Source organism: Vulpes lagopus, chromosome 11, assembly GCF_018345385.1.
Source record: "Vulpes lagopus strain Blue_001 chromosome 11, ASM1834538v1, whole genome shotgun sequence".
Classification (NCBI taxonomy): Eukaryota; Metazoa; Chordata; class Mammalia; order Carnivora; family Canidae; genus Vulpes; species Vulpes lagopus.
The window spans coordinates 56,752,524-56,766,517 of record NC_054834.1 but is presented as its reverse complement, the minus strand read 5'-3'; the positions used below and the strand labels follow the sequence as shown (position 1 = coordinate 56,766,517).

At 46.6% G+C, this 13,994-nt stretch overlaps 1 protein-coding gene across 3 annotated transcripts in view; it reads right to left on the bottom strand.

Annotated features, from left to right (window-relative positions):
• Positions 1-13,994, bottom strand: part of SLC1A2 (solute carrier family 1 member 2) — a 152,158-nt gene that overhangs the window by 129,605 nt on the left and 8,559 nt on the right. The window contains exon 1 of one of the 3 annotated variants that reach the window (XM_041773750.1): positions 8,380-8,398. The exons of the other annotated variants lie outside the window; for them this stretch is intronic. The gene's annotated coding sequence lies outside the window, so the exon portion shown is untranslated. Of the gene's footprint in view, positions 1-8,379; positions 8,399-13,994 lie in introns of those variants that run through there. 3 annotated transcript variants of the gene reach the window in all.

Genomic DNA, 13,994 nt, shown 5'->3' with positions numbered 1-13,994 from the left:
AGAAACATTCCACAGTGAACACTCAAAAGCTGTCCTGGAGCAGGAGGGTGACCGAGATCCCAGGACAACCCTCGGCCCCCTGTGGGCAGGAGCAGGGATTTCCAAAAGCAAGTAGTGGTTAGCCCGGAGGAGGACTGGAAGAGGAGCTCCTCCTCTGACTTCAGCCCTCACACAGTCACCAGGGATGAGTTCATCTCTTAGGAGACCTCCTGCCAAATGTTTCGGATTCTTTTTCTCTTAAGCACTGAGAACAGTGATTTTTATGGTTATCTTTTTTTTTTTTTTTTAGGATTTTATTTATTTATTTATTTATTTATTTATTTATTTGAGAGGGTGAGAGAGCACCAGCAGGGGGAGGGGCAGAGGGAGAGAGAGAAGCAGGCTCCCCACTGAGCAGAGAGTCTGGTGCAGGGACCCTATCCCAGGATGCTGGGGATCATGACCTGAACCAAAGGCAGATGCTTAACCTACTGAGCCACCCAGGTGGCCCCTGGTTATCTTTTTTTAAATCATTATTCCATTGAATGTGTAAATTACCCTGGGTAGCATAGACATTTTCACAATATTAATTCTTCCAATCCATGAGCATGGAATATTTTTCCATGTCTTTGTGTCTTCCTCCATTTCTTTCAGAGGTGTTCTGTAGTTTTTAGGGTATAGGTCCTTTACCTCTTTGGTTAGGTTTATTCCTAGGTATCTTATGCCTTTGGGTCCAATTGTAAATGGGATGACTCCATAATTTCTCTTTCTTCAGTCTCATTTTTAGTGTAGAGAAATGCCACTGATTTATGGGCATTGATTTTGTATCCTGCCACACTGCCAAATTGCTGTATGAGTTCTAGCAATCTTGGGGTAGAGGCTTTTGGGTTTTCTATGTACAGTATCATGTCGTCTGCCCAAAGGGAGAGTTTGACTTCTTCTTTGCCAATTTGAATGCCTTTTATTTCTTTTCGTTGCCTGATTGCTGAGGCTAGGACTTCTAGTCCTATGTTGAATAGCAGTGGTGAGAGTGGACATCCCTGTCATGTTCCTGATCTTAGGGGAAAGGCTCCCAGTGTTTCCCTACTGAGAATGATATTTGCTGTGGGCTTTTCATAGATGGCTTTTAAGATGCTGAGGAATGTTCCATCTATGCCTACCCTCTGAAGAGTTTTGATCAGGAATGGATGCTGTAATTTTGTCAAATGCTTTCTCTGCATCTATTGAGAGAATCACATGGTTCTTCTTTTTTCTCTTGTTGATATGATCTATCACGTTGATTGCTTTACGAGTGTTGAACCAGCCTTGCATCCCCGGGATAAATCCCACTTGGTCATGGTGAATAATCTTCTTAATGTACTATTGGATCCTATTGGCAATTTATACATTTAATGCAATTCCTATCAAAATACCATGGACTTTCTTCAGAGAGTTGGAACAAATAGTCTTAAGATTTGTGTGGAATCAGAAAAGACCCCGAATAGCCAGGGAAATATTAAAAAAGAAAACCAGAACCGGGGGCATCACGATGCCAGATTTCAGGTTGTACTACTGTGATCATCAAGACAGTGTGGTACTGGCACATAGATCAATGGAACAGAATAGAGAATCCAGAAATGGGCCCTCAACTCTACGGTCAACTATATTCAACAAAGCAGGAAAGACTATCCACTGGAAAAAAGACAGTCTCTTCAATAAATGGTGTTGGGAAAATTGGACAGCCATGTGCAGAAATGAAACTATACCATTCTCTTACACCATACACAAAGATAAATTCAAAATGGATGAAAGATCTAAATGTGAGACAAGAATCCACCAAAATCCTAGACGAGAACACAGGCAACACCCTTTTTGAACTTGGCCACAGCAACTTCTTGCAAGATACATCCATGAAGGGAAGGGAAACAAAAGCAAAAATGAATTACTGGGACTTCATCAAGATAAGAAGCTTTTGCACAGCAAAAGAAACAGTCAACAAAACTAAAAGGCAACCTCCAGAATGGGAGAAGATATTTGCAACTGACCTATCAGATAAAGGGCCAGTATCCAAGATCTATAAAGAATTTATTAAACTCAACAGCAAAGAAACAAACAATTCAATCATGAAATGGGCAAAGGACATGAACAGAAATCTCACAGAGGAAGACATAGACATGGCCAACAAGCACATGAGAAAATGCTCTGCATCACTGGCCATCAGGGAAATACAAATCAAAACTACAATGAGATCCCACCTCACACCAGTGAGAGTGGGAAAAATTAACATGACAGGAAACAACAGATGTTGGAGAGGATGTGGGGAAAGGGGAACCCTCCTGCACTGTTGGTGGGAACGTGAACTGGTGCAGCCACTCTGGAAAACTGTGTGGAGGTTCCTCAAAGAGTTATGCCCTAGACCCAGCAATTGCACTGCTGGGGATTTGCCCCAAAGATACAGATGCAGTGAAATGCTGGGACACCTGCACCCTGATGTTTCTAGCAGCAATGTCCACAATAGCCAAACTGTGGAAGGAGCCTGGGTGTCCATCGAAAGATGAATGGATAGAGAAGATGTGGTCTATGTATACAATGGAATGTTCCTCAGCCATTAGAAACGACAAATACCCACCATTTGCTTTGATGTGGATGGAACTGGAGGGTATTATGCTGAGTGAAGTAAGTCAATCAGAGAAGGACAATCATTATAGGGTCTCATTCATTTGGGGAATATAAAAAAACAGTGAAAGGGAATAAAGGGGAAAGGAGAAAAAATGAGTGCGAAATATCAGAAAGGGAGACAGAACATGAGAGACTCCTAACTCTGGGAAACAAACAAGGGGTGGTGGAAAGGGAGGTAGGCGGGGGGATGGGGTGACTGGGTGACTGGGTGACGGGCACTGAAGGGGCCACTTGATGGGATTAGCACTGGGTGATATGCTATATGTTGGCAAACTAAACTCCAATTAAATAAATAAATAAATAAATAAATAAATAAATAAATAAATCATTATTCCCTCTGGTTGTTCCCATATCTTAGATAAAGTCCATCTGTTCGTAGCGCCCTTGGATGTGAGAGGATCTGGGGAGGTCAGGACAGAGAAGCTAAGGCGAGTTTGGCTTTCCCCACCTCACCCGTCCACCAAGACTGCCGCGAATTACAGCCCCAGGGACCCCAGAACAGCGAGCCTCTGGGGATGGGGGTCTAAGGCACGGGGAAGCGAGCCTCTGGGGATGGGGGTCTAAGGCACGGGGAACACAGGCAAAGTGGGCAATATGCCTTCTAAAGCTCACATGCTGGGCAGGAGAAAGAATGAGATACAATAGGTAGATTTGTGGCCCAAAAGCCAGTGGCAGAGCAAAGACTAAAATCCAGGCCTCTTAACCCACTTTGACTATGGGCCTCAGCCTAATGAGGGGGGCGGGGCCAAATGTTCTGGACCATTCTGAGTCCACAGGGACGGCAAGTAGAAACACTTTATTATCCTCAATGTGCCATCAAAGCCCACTTGGTAGAAATTTCTAGTGCAATTTCACTTGCACTGACCACTCTCACTCTTGAAGGGGATGGAACAAAAATATGGTTTGGCCAAGGAGACACACCCCATTTGACGAGCTACCCGCGGTGAGTAGTCCAAAGGAGACGAAGCCTTCAGCAACCACACGCAGCATTAAGTAAAGCCTGTGCAAAGAGATATCTGAGGTCCGGGGTTTGTCAGGTGATAAAAAGCAATGCCATCGCCCAACTCTAAGAGGTGATTGAGTTATCTCATCTTAAGAGATCTAAAAAAAGGCAAAGTCTTACCCTAAGCAGCAGAAGGCTTAGCCTCCTACTCAGCCCTACAGAGCTGTGAGACACACCAGATGAGGGCCGAGTATGCTGCACTTTAGAGAGAGCCCATTCAGAGCCTTGCCAACAGGAGGGAAGGAAGCCCTGCAGAGCCCGCCCATGCCTGGGTCACTATCCAGTTCCAGGAGAGGCTTCGTGAGCATTTATTTGCAGCCTGCAAGTCAAGTACAAAATAAAAACATTCAGCCACAGACTGTGCCTACCAGCCTGGAAAGAGCAACCCATCCACGTTTAAGGACCTTCATCATGTCCTTATGACTCGCCTCTCTTCTTTCCCTACTCCCTGAATCGCTGTCCTCCCCGCATAGTCTTCCTTCATCTCGAAAAGAAGTCAAGAGATGGACTTTAACAGACACTTAGCCCCCTTGGGCATCTCCCAAGATGGGAAACCAGAGCAAGCCCTTTTAATTAGCTGCACCCAACACCTTGAGCTTGCCCTACCCGGATAATGAAGCCAAACTGGATGATTCTCCCTGCATGATTGTTATGTGGGTGTCATCTCCATAAAAATTGCGTACAAAACCCAGATGCGGCAGCTGGAGGTGGAGAGGCAGTTGGGGTAAGGCGCAGGGCTGGATCTTGAGACAGGAAGGTTAAGGACATGAGAGGCAAACTTTGCATCTCCATGCTCGTGCTGCAGAGGATGCCTTTTCCAGGTGTGCGCAGCTTTTCAGACCATCTACTCATCCTCAGAATAGAAAAGGTGTTCAGCTCCTTCCAGGTGAAGCAAAAGGTCAGGGCAAAAAGGAAGAAGCCTGTCCCAGTAACATCGAGAGCCACCTTTTTTTTTTCCCCACAAAAAGCACTTGTTAGAGGAAAGCTAACCCCCTAAAAACACAGTGTGAACTCTGCACAGTTACAGAAAAGAACTCATGTGAGAATGTTGTGCAAAGCCCTGAAACAAAAAGAATGTGATCATCTCAACAGATGACTGATGTGGAATGTAAAAGAGGACATGTACATATAAAGAGCCAAGACGGGGGGGTGGGGGTAGGGGTAACCAACTGCAGAGAAAAGACATTTCTTCGTCTAAATTTATTAACAGATGTTCATAATACATTGCCAAGTCAAAATATTAGTTTATAGGACAATCTATAGGCTATGTTTCCCTTTTTTTAAAAAATAAAAAAATTTTATTCATTTATTCATGACACAGAAAGAGAGAGAGAGAGAGAGAGAGAGAGGCAGAGACACAGGGAGAAGCAGGCTCCATGCAGGAGCCCGACGTGGGACTCGATCCCAGGTCTCCAGGATCACGCCCTGGGCTGAAGGCGGCGCTAAACCACTGAGCCACCCAGGCTGCCCTATGCTTCCCTTTTTATTAAAAATGTATTGATATGCAAATATGCATGTAGTCTGAAATGAAACATACCAATGTTAAAGACATTTATCGCTGGTTAGTGATAGAATAGGTGTTACGGAACTTTTTTTTAATCTTGTTTGTATCTAGCCAGCATGGGATTTCATGCATAAGGAATAAATTTGTCAGGGATAAACTCTCCACCCTTACAGAATCATACCTTAATATGGCTTACTCCTGCCACAAATCATCTAGGTACATCCCTGAAAAATCAGAGTCCCATGAAAACTTAACAGAGATAACATTAAAAAAAAAAAAAAAAAAGGAAAAAAACCCTACAGAAGTCTTTCTAACTACTTGATTTCCCTTCAAAATCACATAGAGGGGTGCCTGGGTGGCTCAGTGGTTGAGCGTCTGCCTTTGGCTCAGGGCGTGATCCCGGGGTCCTGGGATCGAGTCCTTCATTGGGCTCCCTGCTTGGAGCCTGCCTCTTTCTCTGTGTCTCTCGTGAATGAGTAAATAAAATCTTAAAAAAAAGAAAAAAGAAAGAAAGAAAGAAAGAAAGAAAGGCCTCAAATGATGCTTCAGGAGCTTCTGGGCTGGTGAACACACTGAAGTGCTGGGACGTTGGTGCGCCCAGAGAGGACACCACGTCCCTTCCCCAATATCTTGACCTATGCATTTCCATTTAGCTGCTTCTGAGCAGTGTCCTTTACTAATAAATTGGGACACATAAGTGAGGTGTTTCCCTGAGTTGTCAGGTTATCAAACCTGGGAAGGCGGCTGGGGGTCAGCGAGGCGGTCAGAACTGCAACGTGGGCTTCCAACCGGCATCCAAGTGGGGGCAGTCTGGTGGGACTCAGCCCCTTGCTCATGGGCCCTGAGGCCAATTCCAGGTAGTTAAGTGTCAGAATTGAACTGAATTGTAGGGCGCCTGGCTGGTGCCAGACGGCTGGAGGCCTGCTGGAAAAGCCACCACGCATTTCGAGTCAGAAGTCATGAGTTCCAGGGTTGAAAGCACATAGGAGAAAAGTCTTCAAACAAACCTACGCTAATCCAAACACCACCACTCATAAGATCAAAGCAGCCCGGGGCCTACCTTCTAATCTTATCACCTGTGGCTCCGGGAGAAAGAATTAGCCAACATACCTGTGGGTATGCGCTGAGTGTTAACTATCTAATTTGCGAAGTCAGGAGACAGGTGGGATGATAGCCTCCGCTAACTTCAACAGGCTAAAAGTCCCACAGTCACGCTATTTCAAGAAGGATGATAGTCATCGCCACAGGGTGTCCACCTTGCCCCAGACACCACCCGGAGTGCTGCACTCACATCCTGCCCTCCTCCTTCCAAACCCTATCAACTGGCTGCTATTGTCTCTACTTGAGGGACAAACTGAGCCTCAGAGAGATTCATTCACTTCCCGGAAGCTATCCCCGCTCGTAAGTGGAGGAACAGAAAATTGTGCGTGGGTTTTTCTGAGTATAAAACGCTCCCTTGGGATCCCTGGGTGGCGCAGCGGTGTGGCGCCTGCCTTTGGCCCAGGGCGCGATCCTGGAGACCCAGGATCGAATCCCATGTCGGGCTCCCGGTGCATGGAGCCTGCTTCTCCCTCTGCCTGTGTCTCTGCCTCTGTGTGTGTGTGTGTGTGTGTGTGTGTGTGTGTGTGACTATCATAAATAAATAAAACACTCCCTTTTAACCACTGTGCAACACCAGCTCCCAGAAGCTGTTTCATGCAAAAAGCCTCCTTATTGGAATATTGTAGTGGCCTGCAAGAGACGAGGTATCCTCAAGGTCATTCTCTCCGTCACCATTAACAGTATCTCATACAGGCCCGCACACATGTGGCTTCCCTGTGGGACTGGCCCCATAATTTGCAAGGCCCAGTGCAAATTGAAAACACAAGGCCCCTCATTATTAAGAACTTCAAGGGGGATCCCTGGACGGCTCAGCGGTTTAGTGCCTGCCTTCGGCCCAGGGCATGGTCTTGGCATCCCAGGATCGAGTCCTGCATCAGGCTCCCTGCATGGAGCCTGCCTCTCTCTGCCTCCCCCTCTCCCTCCCTCTCTCTGTGCCTCTCATAAATAAATAAAATCTTTAAAAAAAAATTTCAAGACGGTGACTGCAGAGCATTAAACCAAAGCAAGGGCCCTTCTGAGCTCAGGCCCTGTGCTATTGCCCACCACGTGCCCATGAAACTGGCCCGGCATCCCTGCATTTCTTTCTTTTTACTCAACCTAAGATTCTCTTGAAAGAGGAATCAGAAATTATTATATTAAAGAACTCAGTGGCTTAGTGGTTTAGTGCCACTAAGAACTCAGCCACCCAGTGGCTTAGTGGTTTAGTGCCACCTTCAGCTCAGGGCCTGATCCTGGAGACCCAGGATCGTGTCCCACATCAGGCTCCCTGCACGGAGCCTGCTTCTCCCTCTGCCTGTGTCTCTGCCTCTCTCTGTGTCGCTCATGAATAAATAAATAAAATCTTTAAAAACAAAACAAAACTCAGCCAGTGAGTTTCATGACTGCTTTCATTTATTCATTCAACAAACACCCGGTGACTCCCTGACGTGAGAAACTCAAAGGTTAATTTCAAACGCCCTGTGATGTGGCTCCAAAGTCACAGCTGGATGGAACCGGGATATTCCTGCTCCTGGAAAACATGGGAATGTCTTCATCTCCCTGGCCGGCCTCAGCAGCTAGGCTCAAAGGTAGAGAGGGAAGTAACCCTTTTAGACAAATATATGGAATTAAGTCTCAGTCCTGTCCGGCTGCCTCCCAAGGGAGTGTGCCCTGTAACACACATTCAGCATTTTCACGCCTACCTTAATTTTGTTGCCCGCTTCCAACAGTGTTGGAATACAAGCTGGACTTCCAAGGTAGCTGGTTCGACTTATTGGGTCTTTTTAAAAAGACTTTGTTTATTTATTCATGAGAGGCAGAGACACAGGCAGAGGGAGAAGCAGGCTCCTTGCGGGGAGCCCGATGCGGGACTCGATCCCAGGACCCCGGGATCACGCCCTGGGCAGAAGGCAGATGCTCAACCACTGAACACCCCCAGGTGCCCCTGGTTAAGCCTATTGAAAAGAAGGATAACTGTTTTCCTATTTCCATTCTGGTGTTGCTTATTTTGGGGCCTTTCCAACTCTTTCAAAATGCACCTTTCAATACCTAAGGTGTCTTTTTATTCTTCTTTAGAGGCCTCTCCTTTCCCCCATGGTCACCCCTTCACCTTAAAAGTCTGTCAACAACCCACACAAAATCAGTTTGGACCTACCCGAGCTCTGGAACCAGCGAATCTTTCTCCATCGGCACCGATGACTCCCCAGGAGAAGCCAGGTGGCTGATGACGTGGACAAGGACCAGGATGGTGAAGGAGACAGCTGTCAACGCTCTCTCAACCTCCCGTCCCAGAGGTGGCCCTGCGGGCCAGGGAGCTCTGGTCCCCTGGGAGACTTAACAACTCCAGGTCACTTGGAATGTAAATAATCAAAGCAGTAGGGCTTCCTTTCTTTCAAACCAAGCTCACAGCTGGTGTTGGCCTGGGACAGGGAAAATTCGCCCTCTGGCTCCTGCTTCAGAGCTGCAGGAAAATGATCCTTGGCCTGTGGAGAGCCTACGTGGGGCTCCACAGTGCCCCCTGCTGCACACACTGCTTTGGCCCTTCCGATTGCTGGGGAACCAACAGTCATGTGACATTTGTGTGGCATCTGGGGTTTACTTTCCTGGAAACCCACTGAGAGTCTTCAGAGGGAAAGAGAAAGCAAATAAAGTAAAAAACGTGACCCGTGTGCACTTAGTTCTCCCAACTAACAGAGACTCCCAGGCCTGCGGAAACCAGAAAGCACAGTGCCCTGCTTTGAGTTTACTTTGACCTCAAACACTGCAGTTTGAATGCCCCTGGCTGCAAATCCAGGTGGGATCCGGCCTTTGCCATAAGGATGAGGGGGTGGTTGCAGCTGAAGACTTTCCCACAAGGCTCAGGAAGGGGGTTTCACAAAGTGACCCGTCCCCCAATCCCAGAATTCTCCCTGAGAGTCAAGAAAGGAGATGCCAGACAGGGTTTTTATTCTCTGACCCACCCCCCGCCCAGGGCACAACAAATACCCTTCAACGGGTCTCACTGCCAGAAAGCTCCAGAGCAGTCACCTCGGGAACCAGAGAAACATCAAACCTTTTTATTTCGGAAAACACTGATACCAACCACAAGATTTATTATTTCTAGACTCATGCCTCTTTTTTGCCAACCACAGTAGGAAGCCCAGAAAGGAGAATTCTATGGGGAATGATGAAATACATAGAGAATCTCTTTAAAAGCTAAAAAGCATCAATTTCACAGTAACGTTGTCAGCCTCCAGCAACTCTTCTTTTTCTAAATCAGTTCCAAAGGCAATTGGACTACTGAGCCTGGATTTTATTCACCGATGCAATATAAACACCATCTTGGACGTTAAGAAATCCTTCTTTGTATCTGAATATCAAAGTCATGCTAGCTTCTCCTTGTGTTCGTTCACAAGGCGCAAGGAAAAGGAACAGAGAGACCTCCTTCCGAGAGGAGGCAGGTGATCCTTGGGAAAGACGGGGGTGGGGGGCTGGGGTTCAAAAGTCGCCCCTGATGGAACGTCACTGCATTTAAAAATAACAGCAGCGATAGGACTTTGTCATCTTTCCCAGACAAGAGCAGAGGCGCAGGACTGGTTACGACCCGTCTATCTGTGGCTTCACAAGATGAGCTGCTGCCCAGCGAGTTTTTCTTGTAACCTCCCTGAACCCCCTCACTACGGAGCAGTCCAAAGTCTGGTTACTGACCACTGGGCATGGGGGTTCAACTGACCACCAGAACCTTAAAAAAGAGAGGATGCGTCCCAAGAAGCAAAAGGATGTGTTCTCTCCACTTTGGCCCGGACGCCTCCCTGAAACCATCATCCCCTCCTGGCCCCTGGGTGCCCTAGCAGGTCTCCTTCCCAAGCTAGACAAGGCGATTACACCCACACGCATTGTGGCAATGGTAGTAAACTGAGGCACGAGGATGGCAAGCAGACAGACAAGCCTTAGACGTGCTAACGACACCTCTGTTAGCACGAAGTGTGTGAGAGAGGGCTGAACCAGTGTAACGGGAACAGACACCCAGCTCAAATGGGAGAAGCCTTCCCACGTCCCCAGACTGGATGAGGCAGATGAGCATTCAGTCAATAAATGTTCATGTAGTGCATGGTGTCAGCATTGGGGGGCGGGGGGGGGGTGCAATGATGGACCAGCCACCGGAGTGCTAACGTTCTGGTGGGGAGGCAGGTGCAAACCAAAAGGTAAATAAATAAAATATTTACAAAACTATAACTGATGTCATGAAGGAAGCAAACGAGACGGGGGCCTCGTTTCTGGAGTGATGGGAGAAGGCCTCTCTGGGAAATGGTGTTCGCATCGAGGACTGAAGGGTGCTCTAGGCTAAGAGAGCACCTGCCAGTGGAAGAAGGACTGGGGGTGGAGGTAGGAGGTGGTCCTGACCAAAGGAATGGGCCCTAAGGTGGTGGACAAGACCATGGGGGTAGTTGAGGAACCCAAAAGTAGAAGGTTGTGGAGCTTGCAGCAGAGCGATGGCAGTTGTCCGAGCTGATGTGAGGGCTGTGGCAAAGGTGCCTTTTGGAGATGGGACTGAGAAAGCTTGTAGGTTGGGGCTGATGGAAGAAAAAGAACAAATAGGGCTAACACCTACACTGCTCACTTTGAACGGCCAGATGAATGCTGGTGCCATTTACTGAGATGGGAGACACTTAGGGGGATGGCGTAGGGTTAAGTCTGAAGGAGGAAATATCAGGAGTTCCTCTGCAGGCACAGTAATTTGGAGATGTCGGTGCATCGCACAAAGGGAGACGTCGATTAGATGATAGGATCTAGGAATCTGGAGCTTGGAGAAGAGATCTGAGCTGGAAATATACATTTTAGACTTGGCAATATGCCTGTGATGTGAAAAGGCCCAAGAGGTGAGATCCAAAGAGAATACAGAGCGGAGAAAATGAAGATCAAGAATGAGTCCAATGACATTTCACCAGCTACACGAGACTACAAATGAACAATTAGGTGGGGGTGGGGTGGGGGGAGAAGAATCCCAGCTCAGGAGACTTAGAAAGACTTCCAGAAGTTAAACCTTAAAAACTAAAGATAATCACTACTAAATAATCGACCCAGCTCTAGCCCGCTGCCCCATCTGTCACTCCATGGCGTATCACCAGAGTGGCAGGCACAGATCCGCCAGTCCAGGCAGGTGCCCTTTGGTCCACCTGTGTCCTGAGCTGTCCTTCCCTACGCTGTGGGCTACAGGACTGGGCAAGCAGGAAGTCTACGGGAACTGTGGCCAAGCACTCACAGAGCCACACTGCCCTCCCCTCCCCGGCAGGAATCTCCAGGTCGAGCAATGAATTGCTCTCTCGTTCTGACTCCTCCTTTCACCAGCTTCCACAGAGGGTACCCGAGAAGACCTCGCCATCGTTACCCGAACCCTCCCTTAGCACATGAACATGCTTACATTGCGCCCAGCCTAAGACTGAAACGAGTAAGCCAAAAATGCAACCTCCCCTGCATCTACTTTCCTACTCCCTTCCTCCCTTGATAGCCACTCTTGAAAAAAAAAATTACATTCCTTTTCTCTCTCTATCCATTCTCAACCCACACCACCGTTGTCCCGGTAGCCACCCCTTTGCTGACCCTGCTCTGGAACAGGTCAGTGATTGCCTTGAAATCGATAAACCCAATGATACTTTTCAGGACTTACCTTATTTTACCTCGCCATAGCACGTGGCCCCACCTCCCCATCTGGACACCTGCTCTCTTCTATGTTCCTCCTTATTTCTCAGAATCCTGTGAACCCTGAATCATCCCTCCACCCCCCGCCGCCCATCTACAGACATAGGAGCATCCCAGGACTTGTCCCTCAGCACCTATCCACCCCCATTTTTCTTTCTAGCCTCATGATCTCTCTGGGTGAGCTCATTTACTTCTGTAATCATATATATCACTCCCTCAAGACGCCCAGAAGCCCTTATATCCAACTGCTCAGTAAGCATCCCCACCTGATGCCCCACCAAAGAATTCTTTTTTTAAAATATTTTATTTATTCATTCATAAGAGACACAGAGAGAGGCAGAGACAGTAGCAGGCTCCCCGCAGGGAGCCTGATGCAGGACTCATGCACTAACCTGCTTCTTCTATTTGAAATTCTATTTGGCACAGGATCCCTGTGCCAAAGGCAGACACTCAACCACTGAGCCACCCCGGTGCCCCCCACCAAAAAATTCTAACCCAGTGTGCTGAACTGAATTATCTTCCTCTTCAAACTTGCCATCTCTCTCTTGAATTCCTTTTCTGCACTCTTTCCCACCTCCATTTGCTTAAGCCAGAAATCCAAGAGATCCCTCCTGCTCTCCCACTACTTACGTTTGGTCACTGAGTCCTTCTAAATATCTCCAGAACCTGGTAATGCAAATGCATCCCTATGCCCTCATTTGGGCCATTATTTCCCCCTATGGATCACTGCTGTCTCCTGAATCCTAACTGGTCTCCGTGTCCCTGCCTCATTCTCCCTTCCATTTCATATTCCACCCAACACTGTTATGACAACAAGGACTTGAAGAGAACCTAAATGTCTATCGGTCAGGGACTGATTAAATCAATCATTACGTGGCCATATGGCAGACTATTACCAGATATATATAACAGACGCATATATACCTGGAGGTATTAAGTGGAAACCAAGTTGTAAAACAGTCGTATAGGATGGTGCAATTTGCACATTAACAATACGATGTTCATATGGACATAGAAAAAATGTCTCAAAGGACAGGCCAAATCATGAGTAAGTCTAGATAACAAGGTTGAGGTAGGAGGCATTGTTTTACTTCTTTATTTTATGCCATTCTGAAATATTTGAAGTTTGGGTTTTTGGGGATTGTTTTTTTTTTTATTTTGGTTTTTTAACAATTGCACTTGTTGTTGTTGTTATCACTGTTATGGGAGAAAGAGCCACTGATCCAGAGGACAAAAGGTTAAAATCTTTTGTTAAAAATAATTTCTTTGACAATAGTGAATCCTTCACATCCCGGTATTTGGCTGGTAGTTAAATTCTATGTACAAAATGGATTTTCTAAATGTTGACTGAATACAGTATTGTCTTTTTCCAAATACTGGAAATACGCACAGTATCTATTTCCTATATAGTAAATAACAGAGTTGAAACTCTTGAAAGCAGGTAAAGAAAAGAAAGAAAGGCAATTTTCAATGTCGGTTTGTTTTGTCTTCTACTGTTGTACGACTAAGCCGTTTGAATTAAGTTGTGCTAATAAAAACACAAGCACGTCCATAATCAATATCCTGGTCTCAGAGAGCAGAGTCAGCGAAACATGAGAGAGTAAGGGGAAACATCCACAGAAGTCTAAGGTCTACAAAGCCTTAGATTATGTACAAAAGTGCTCTTTCACCTCTGAACAAAATATTTGCCGAAGGAATAGAGCTGAGATATATCAACATAAAAGCACCTTTGGCTGCAGATTGATGGAATGCATTGCATTCTTGAATCAACAGAACAACGCAGCGCATATTCCAGAAAGGGATTATTCAGTTCACTGCCCACCTTTTCCCAAGGCAAGGACTCCATGGGAAACACACTAGGAGGAATGTAGAAATGGTTGCTGTCAGCACTGGAAGTATCAGTATTGGAAGTATACTGGAAGTATCAATAGCTATTCTCTGGTTCCCAATATATTTATCTATTGCTTTCTCTGGCCCTTCCCATTAACAAGAGTTGAGAACCCTTTCCTAGGCAGCAATTTCAGATACTCATCCTCTTGTTGCACCAGATGCTCTTGGCAGATCTGGAGTGAAGAGAAGGGCTTCTGACAT